Source organism: Cebus imitator, unplaced genomic scaffold (genome assembly GCF_001604975.1).
Source record: "Cebus imitator isolate Cc_AM_T3 unplaced genomic scaffold, Cebus_imitator-1.0 Scaffold61, whole genome shotgun sequence".
NCBI lineage: Eukaryota > Metazoa > Chordata > Mammalia > Primates > Cebidae > Cebus > Cebus imitator.
Genome location: NW_016107376.1, coordinates 5,626,426 through 5,636,020, shown reverse-complemented (window position 1 = coordinate 5,636,020; position 9,595 = coordinate 5,626,426). Strand labels below are relative to the sequence as shown.

The following is a 9,595-nucleotide window of genomic DNA, read 5'->3' as shown; positions in this document are numbered from 1 at the left end:
GGCCTCCCAAAGTGCTGGGATTACAGGCTTGAGCCACCGCGCCCGACTGAGTTTCGCTCTTGTTACCCAGGCTGGAGTGCAATGGCGCGATCTCGGCTCACATCAACCTCCGCCTCCTGGGTTCAGGCAATTCTCCTGCCTCAGCCTCCTGAGTAGCTGGGATTATAGGCACGCGCCACCATGCCTGTCTAATTTTTTGTATTTTTAAGTAGAGACGGGGTTTCACCATGTTGACCAGGATGGTCTCGATCTCTTGACCTCGTGATCCACCCACCTCGGCCTCCCAAAGTGCTGGGATTACAGGCGTGAGCCACCGCGTCTGGCCTATCCATTTTTAAGTAGCTAAAAGAGTATAATTGGATTGTAGGTAACACAAAGGATAAATGCCTGAGGCTATGGATCTCCATTCACACTGATGTGATTATTACGTCCTGCATGACTGTACCCAAATATCTCAGGTATCCCAGAAGTATATACACTATGTACCCACAAAATTAAAAGTAAAAATATTGACAAAGAAAACATGCTCCATGAACAATATGGTTAAGAAAAGCCAAAAGAAGTTGCTAGAAATCAAAAAGTTGGTGAAAGGCTAAAATGGTGGGAGAAGAATTCAAAGAAGTAATAGGACATCTTTTGTAGCTTAAGAATATATGGACTAAGTAGAGTGAGCGAGAAAAAGCAGGTAATTCGGTGTATAAGAATGTGATTACAGTGGTTTTGCAGGGGAAAAATGGTTTGGGTCATTCTGGCTGTAAAGGACAACTTGTAGGAGAATTACATGAGAAAGCCAGCAGGAAGTCAGATAACAGAGACTAGCAATAGGAATTTCACCTTGTAGAAAATGGGAAGACACAAGAGTTTCATATAAGAGAAATGTATAGAAACTTTCTGGTTGAGAGTGGTGACTCATGTCCATAATTCCAGCACTTTGGGAGGCCAAGGCAGGAGGATCACTTGAGCCCAGAAGTTCAAGACCAGCCTGGGCAACATAGTATAATCCCATCTCTACAAAAATTAGCTGATGTGGTAGCACATGGTATTAGTCCTAGCTATTTGGGAGGCTGAGGTGGGAGGATCGCTTGAGCCCAGGAAATTGAAAGCCATGGAAAGCCTCATTATTCTTCTCTAGAAATTCCATGATTCCTATGGCCTATGAAGCAAAATTAGGGTAGAGAAGGGACTAGAAGTGTGGCTAGGACCTGGACATTCCCTCCGTAAATCTAGCACAAGGTGATGAGGTTATGAGCTAAGGTGGAGGTGGTGGAAAGGAAAGGAAGGGTTGAATGACAAGGTGCACTGAGAAAGGACAGGGTTTGGTAAGGCTAAACATGGATCCATCGGTCAGGGTGGTAGATATTAACATTGCCCTCATTCCAGTCTCCTCCTTGCCACTGATTGTCAAGTGTGACTTTGGATTCGTCCATTCGGCGCCAAGGAAAGGTTTTATGAGTGATTAGTCATCATTGAGATTAATGCACTTTTTTATTCCATTAAATGTCCTAGGAGCAACTTCTCTTTACCCACAACACCTTCACTTAGCTAAACATGAAACTGTCTTGGTTGAAATGAGAAAGTTAAAGTTATTATGAATAACCATTAGCATCTGTGCTTGGAGGCACTCCATTATATTTCACAATCTAATCAATTGCTATCTCCCTCTCTTCAGTCCAGCAGTGTCTCCTGGTCCCTCCTCCTTTCTCATCAGCCTCAATTCCATGGCTGATCATCTGAGCTTCTCTGCTGTCTTGTACTCAATTCTCTTGCACCCAGTTCCTCCTGCCCACTTACCTACCCAGACCTCATTCTTACATTAGTACTATGTTCTACCTTCTCTGTTTCTGAACACAAAAGAAAAACAGCTCATAATAAGGGACATTGCATAGCATGTCTACAAAGTCCTGGTCTGCATCTGAAAAGGGTTCTTAGTCTTTTACTCACTGCTGGCCAGCTCCCTCTCCCCTTAATGACTATTCCAAATCATCTCTCTTCCATTAACAAGCTTGATGCTGCCATCCTCCTCCTGAAACTGTCCATTTCCATTTCTGTGATGCAGCCTCTCCTGGTTCTGCCAGGCTCTCCTCTCCTTCATCTATAGCTCCTCTGTCTGCACTAGCTCCAAATGTTGGTGTTTCGTCCTCAACTCTTTACCCCTGTCTTGAATGAGTTCAGAATCCCATTGTTTTAAACACCAAATAGATGTTGTATTAGGTAGAACAGGGTCCCCTCCCAAAAATCTATGTTTTTCCTGGAGCCTCAGAACGTGAGCTGATTTGTAAATGGGGTCTCTGAAGATATAATTAGTTATAATGAGGTCATGTGGAATAGGATGGCCCAAACCAGTGACTAGAGATTCCATAAGAGGAGAAGAGACACAGAGACAGACATGGGGAGAACGCCTTGTGAAGACAGTGGCAGAGATGGGAGTGATCGGTCTAAAAGCCAATGGACTCCAAGGATTGCGGGCAACCATCAGAAGCCAGGAGAGAAACATGGCGCTGATTCTCCCTGGAGCTTCCAGTAGGAACCAAGCCTGCTGACACCTTGACTTCAGACTTCCGGCCTCCAAAAACAGTGAGAGAATACATTTCTGTTGTTGTCAGCCACCCAGTCTACAGTTCTCAGCAACAGCAGCCACTGGAAACACATGCTGATGACTTGCAAATAAATACCACCAGCTTAGCCTTCTCCCCAAGCCCCAAACGCACGTTTCCAATTCCTGTTTCCACCTGGCCTCTCTTCCTGGACTTCCTGCCTGTGGACCACAGCAGAAATCATGCTCCTCCCTGTTTTCACCGCCACTCTTCTGTGCTGGGGATGTAGACGGCATTTTCTGGTCTCCTCTCTCACAATACCCAGTAACTAAGTCCAGGCCTTGATCCTCTGTCAACTGAATTTCTGCAAAATCTTCCTTCGCTGATCTCCTGCCCAGCTTACCGAGCCTCCAGTCTCTTCTACACAGCCAAGAGTGTGTGGTCTACAAGGCAAATCTGACTCTATAAATGCTTAAAATACTTACCAACACTCAAAGGTTTTCTATCCATTAAGAGCCATGCTCTGTGCTTAGCATGGTGTACAGGGCTCCCAGAATCTGCCCTGCGTCTCTCTGTGGACTCATCACACACTCCCTCCTCCCTCTCCACACTCAGAGAATCCCATGTTGCCTCCAGGACCCCATGTTTGTTGATTGGCCCTGTGCCTGTGCTCCTGTGGCCAGTCCTCTTTCCCTCTTCCTATCCCCTCCCTCCACAGCATCTTTCATGTCTGACTTGACTCTTTCTTTCAGATCTGACTCAGTGTCACCTCCCTCAGGAAGCCTGCCCTGATACACCACTTACCCCTCTCTCTCTGCACCCCACCCCTAAGCATGTCTCATGCTTCCTCTCTGCACCTGTAATCCTTTATGAATAGCTCAAGTTTTATACTCACCATATTGTATTGTCATCTTTTTTTTTTAATTTTACATTAAGTAAAATAAGAACTTCACTTAAGTTCTGGGATACAGGTGCAGAACGTGCAGGTTTGTTACATAGGTATACATGTGCCATGGTGGTTTGCTGCACCCATCAACCCATCATTCATTAGGTATTTGTCCTAATGCTATCCCTCCCCTTGCCCTCACCCCCAACAGGCCCCGGTGTGTGATGTTCCCCTCCCTCCCTGTGTCATTGCGTTCTCATTGTTCAACTCCCACTTATGAGTGAGAACATGCAGTATTTGGTTTTCTGTTCCTGTGTCAGTTTGCTGAGAATGATCCTTTCCAGTTTTATCCATGTCCCTGCAAAGGACATGAACCTATTCTTTTTATGGCTGCATAGTATTCCATGCTGTATATGTGCCACATTTCCTTTATCCAGTCTGCCACTGATGGGCATCCTGGTTGGTTTTAAGTCTTTGATCGACATATGAGTTCCTCCCTAGACTATTGGCTTTATGAGAACTGTAAAAATGTCTTGACAGGTAGCATATGGTCGCACCATGGACAGCACAGGCTCTCAATCAGTGTTTGCTGAATGAATGAATGAGGGTCTACCTTCTTTACCAGTCACAATCCATGTTTCTTTTTGGTCAGTTGAACAATAACTTTCCAGTCTCATTTCTCTCTTTCTGCCATTTGTGCCCCTCTAAGGATCTGAGAATATGGCGGGTTAGGACAAAGTTCAAACCGAAGCCAAATCAATGGCTTTAACGCCTTCTAGTTTTGTTCCATTTCCCACACACGCCTCTCATCTCCATAATGGCCAGCTGAGATGTGTTCAACGGTGGCCCCAAGAAAGGTTTGGCCCCGTCTTAGAACTGTGAATGTGACCTCATTTGGGGGAAAAAAAAAAAAAAACCTTTGCAGATATAACTAAGTTAAGGACGTTAAGATGAGACCAGGGATGAGATCCTGCATTATCTGGGTGGGTCCTAAACCCAATGATAAATTTCCTCATAAGACAGATACGAGGACAGACACATGGAGAAGTGAGAAGGCCATGTGGAGGTGGGGACAGAGGGTGGGGTGATGAGGGAACAAGACAAGACGCTGAAGGAGGCAAAGAGCAATCCTCTTCTGAAGCTTTTGGAGGAGGCATGGCCCAGGCAGTCCCCTGACTCTGGATTTCTTGCTTCCCAAACTCTGAAAGAATAAATATCCACTGTTTAAACCCACCAATTCGGGGGTAATTTGTTACAGCAGACCTAGAAGATAAATACCCTGGCAATCTTAGAACTGCATGCTGCTGCCTGCAAGAAACCCAGGTGATCACTGAGTGTCTCTATTCTTGGAAAAACAATCCTGAACAAGCACTGAGTCAATAATTAAAATCGGTTATTTTTATTAGTACAGCAACAAGAATAGTTGAGGTGTATTGAGCTCTTACCAAGTGCCAGGTGCAGTCCTGATCATTTCACATCTAGTAACTCCTTCAATCCTCCTGAGAACCCTAAGAGGCAGCTACTGTTACTATCTCCATTTTGCAGACAAGCAAACTGAACTAGGAGTGTTTTTCTCACTTTCCCAGGCTCTCATAGAAATGAGCAGCAGGCAGGGCTCAGCCACGTCTTTGCGTGAAGTACAGTGAAGTGCAGAAGAGCGTGCTAGGTCCAGATGTCTTTGGGGAGGCTGCCTGACCTCTCTGAGCTGGACCAAAGCTCTGGCCCACCTCCCCAATTCTGACATTCTGGGGTCTCCCAAATCTGCCCTAGCTGTAAAATGGTATGATTTCCAAACCAGGTTTTTCCTATTAATGGTGATTTTCTTTTACATTCTCACATAGCTCTCCTGCCAGAATCCAGACACCTGGTCTGCTTTGACATTCAGTCAGGAAAAATAACCAGAAACGCAGCAGAATCAGCACATTCCCTGAGCCATACTGAGGGATGGCGAGAAATGTGCCTCATATTTTAAAATGTCCCCTTCCTCCCACAGCCAGGCCTCACTGATAAAGCAGGCCCTGGGGCTGCCAGGGAACCAAACTGCCTCTCATTCTTATATTTAAATTTAATTTAACCGTAGTGTTACCCTACATGTCAACAGTTCAGGACAAATTGATGGATTCTAGTTTAACTATTTAGCTGTGCCAGTGGTAATGTGTGCAACCATGCATTAAATTAAAAATGACACTTGGAAATACGTATATCCTGGACCTCAGTTCTGTGCAGCAAATAGGAAAAAGATTTAAAATGCTGTCTACTGGAGGATTACCACTGAAGAAGCATGAATCTCATTACCGCAGGCTACACAGAACACATTTGCAAAGCTCCGTTTAAAAGCTCTCTGATGGTAGCAGCCTGGTTATCTGGCTGGATAAACATGACATTTCCTTTCCGTAATAGAAAGCCCAGTTGCTACCAAAGCAAAGATGTTGTCAGTGTCCTCAACCTCCCACACCCACCTGGATTCTAGGCACCCTCGCTCAGCTTATGTGTCACCCATGCCAGCTGTCCTCTCCTACCCTTCCCACAGTCCCACCCTTCACACAGACGTTAATGAATTTATCCACAGACAAATCACTAGAAAAGTATAGTCGTTACCATTTATTAAGTACCTACTATGTGCTAGCCATATTGGCAGGCAGTTCTTACAATATCTTATTTAACATTCCTATGACGTCACTGTTCTTACTTCATTTCGGCATATACAGAAATTGACTCTCAGAGAAGTGAAGTACATTTTTCAAGACCACACGGTGATGAAGGGCAGAGCCAAGGCCTGTCTAATTCCAAAGCTTGGTCTCTTTAACCATAGGGAGCAGTGCTACTGGAACCGTCACTCCTAAAAATGCCCAGTTAATTGAGCTTCTGTTCATATTTTGCATTCATCCATGCCATCAAATGAGCCTACGGTACATCCTAGGTAAGAACTGCCACGTAAAGGGCATTTGCTTAGAATTCTCCTACTCTCATTGCTGTGCCCTTTCTCTCTGCAGGCAGGCAAGTCCCTCTACTATGAACTCCTTATGGGTAGGGATCAGATTTATGTATCTCCTATATCCAACACTCCGCCCCATGCCCAGCCTAGAGAGGGTGCCCGTGGGCATTTGTCTAGGTGCAGTGTGCTGGGTGCTGGGCACAAGATGAGAGAGAACATGTAGGGGTGCCAGCGAGGTCCAGGAAGAGCAGGGGCAGAGGACGTGCCCATTGGAGGAACACAGTCATCAGGAATGCAATGGCGGGAGAGGGAAAGCTCATCGCCCTCGTTCTCAGGCTAACAGAAAGGCATTTTCCCCCAGGGGCCAAGCCATTGTTATCACGGAAACAGCAGCCTTCAAATTCTTTTATCTTCCTGAAATGTAACTTCAGATCATTTGACTCTGAATCACAAGAGAAAGCCTAACAGCAAATTTTCTCCACACTAGGTACAAATTTGGGTAAACAAGAAAGCAAAATGGAATGTGGGGAAAGAAGATAAAGACAAATGATCTAAAACGGAACTGCGGTAGTCTGGCGGGTGATTGCACAGGCCGGCACTGTCTTCCTGCTTCTCCACGTAGACGGGCACTACCATCACATCGGCAAAAATGCAAATCAACCTCAGTGTTTCGTAAAAAAGTCCAACCACATAACCCAATTAAGTCCACTGTTCCTGAAACAAATGGATCTTCTAGGAAATGAACACAGATCAAGTCAAAGACATTTTCCTATTCACCCGACTCCGATTCTGCTCATTTGTCTCCTTTTCCCATGCTCCATCCCACTTTCATCTCCTAATAACAGGCTAGCAGTTTCTTTTCTAAACAGAAACTTAACAGCCACCCAGTTTTGCATTTATTCAGCACATTTCCTGCTGAGAACTGTCCATTAGTGGGAGCTTTACCATGACCTAACCTTGCAGCGTTCTGGGTCGAGTTGGCACGGGCTGGGGAAAGGATGGGAGCAGGAGGCGGCTGAAATTAACCTGATTTCAGCAGTTGGCTCCTAAGTGTGTTTGCATCTGTTGTCTTAATGGACTGTGAGAGCTGCCAGGTTGTCTGCCAGAACCTGCCGTCAAGGTGGAGGGACATAGGCAGGCAGCCGGAGGGAGCCTGCAGCCTGGGTGCTCACCTTGCACTGCCAGGTTAGTCTACCTGGAAGCCTTCAGTTTCTGGTTAAGTTTTGGTTTTGTTTTGTTTTGTTTTGTTTTTGAGATGGAGTCTTGCTCTATTGCCCAGCCTGGAGTACAATGGCGCGATCATGGCTCACTGTAACCTCCGCCTCCTGGGTTCAAGTGATTCTTATGCCTCAGCCTCCTCAGTCGCTGGGATTACAGATGCATGCTACCACATCTGGCTAATTTTTGTATCTTTAGTAAAGGCAGGGTTTCATCATGTTGGCCAGGCTGGTCTTGTACTTCTGACCTCAAGCAATCCGCATGCCTCAACCTCGCAAAGTGCTGGGATTACAGGCGTGAGCCACCACACCCAGGCAGTTTTTCCTTTAAAAATAAAGGAACTATTCAGTCCAGGGTGGGTTTGTTCAATCAGAACCCAAACCAACCATTTTCATCAACCATGATTCCTGGGAACCCATTTTCATGTCTTATTCATGGTGAGAAGGCAGGTTCTTCCACATCCAATTCCCGATCACAGACCCCAGCAAAACACACTCGCTGAGAGCCCTCAACTGTATAAAGGGGTTCTATTCAATCAAACTGAAATTACACCTTCTTGCCTCCTAAAGAAAAGTTACAACTGTTATTCTTTTCTTTTCTTTTGTTTTTTTCCACTGTCACCCAGGCTGGAGTGTAATAGCGCAATCTTGGCTCACTGCAACCTCTGCCTCCCAGGTTCAAGTGACTTTCCTGCCTCAGCCTCCTGAGTAGCTGGGATTACAGGTATGTGCCACCACACCTAACTAATTTTTTTCTTTTTCAGTAGAGACGGGGTTTCACCATGTTGGTCAGGCTGGTCTCAAACTCCTGACCCTGTGATTCGCCCTCCCAAAGTGCTAGGATTACAGGCGTGAGCCACCGCACCCAGCCACGACTGTTATTATTTTCTAAAACACAATAAGCTATTACTTATTGAATATAAACTGCCTTCCAAGCTTTATGGTCAACGCCTTAAGTAGCCTGATTATTGTTCCCATATGACAGATGAGAACACTGAGGTAAACAGGGGGCATGGACTCTGGCCAGAAGAGGCCTTACACAGCTAGAAAGGGAGGAACAGGGCTGAAATTCGAACCCAAGTCATTTGATTCCACAGTCTATCCTTGTTGGTTTTTGCAAGGGGACAGGTTCTACTCCCGGGAACCTCCATTACTTTATCTGGTTCCTAGGAACAGAAACCAACTCTAAAGAGAAAAGTACTTTGCTGAGGCTCATTCTGCTCCACTACTTCCATCCTTTTCCAATATGAAATCCCTTTGAGCTTTTTTTTGTTTGTTTGTTTTGAGATGGAGTCTTGCTCTCTTGCCCAGGTTGGACTGCAGTGGCATGATCTCAGCTCACTACAACCCCCACCTCCCAGGTTGAAGCGATTCTCCTGCCTCAGCCTCCCAAGTAGCTGGGATTACAGGTGCCTGTCATCATGCCTGGCTAATGTTTGTATTTTTAGTAGAGCCAGGGTTTCACTATGTTGGCCAGGCTGGTCTTGAACTCCTGACCTCAGGTGATCCACCTGCCTCGGCCTCCCAAAGTGCTAGGATTACAGGATTACGCCCAGCCTCCTTTGTGCTTTTCAAAACAGTATCCTGATAATCACTACATCTTCAGTCCACATTGAATAAGGGAAGAAGCTCCTATGAATTTAATGATGTTTATAAACAAATGTGTATCTTATTCATGACAATCAAATCCACAGACGTTTCATATGTGGATAAGTCATGTTATCCAGGCAATGCACACTTCTTAGTGCACATGGGGATTCTTAGATTCCATGAATCGATCTAGAAATCCACAGCCAGCATTGATTCCTTTCTCTGCTCTTTGTCTCATGGGTGGGTACCCAAATTAGATGATGTAAAGGTGGATAAGAATTCTGGCTTTAAAATAACAGCACAGGCCGGGCGCGGTGGCTCACGCCTGTAATTCCAGCACTTTGGGAGGCCGAGGCGGGTGGATCACAAGGTCAAGAGATCGAGACCATCCTGGTCAACATGGTGAAACCCCATCTCTACTAAAAATACAAAA

The 9,595-nt window shown here is 45.6% G+C and overlaps 1 long non-coding RNA gene across 1 annotated transcript in view; it reads left to right on the top strand.

The window, feature by feature from the left end:
* The window catches only part of LOC119471428, a 23,969-nt gene extending 14,477 nt beyond the window's left edge, over positions 1 to 9,492 (top strand). Inside the window, exon 3 of the long non-coding RNA XR_005200482.1 lies at positions 9,467 to 9,492. This is a non-coding gene — a long non-coding RNA (uncharacterized LOC119471428). The remainder of the gene's footprint in view (positions 1 to 9,466) is intronic.
* The last annotated feature ends 103 nt before the right edge of the window (positions 9,493 to 9,595 follow it).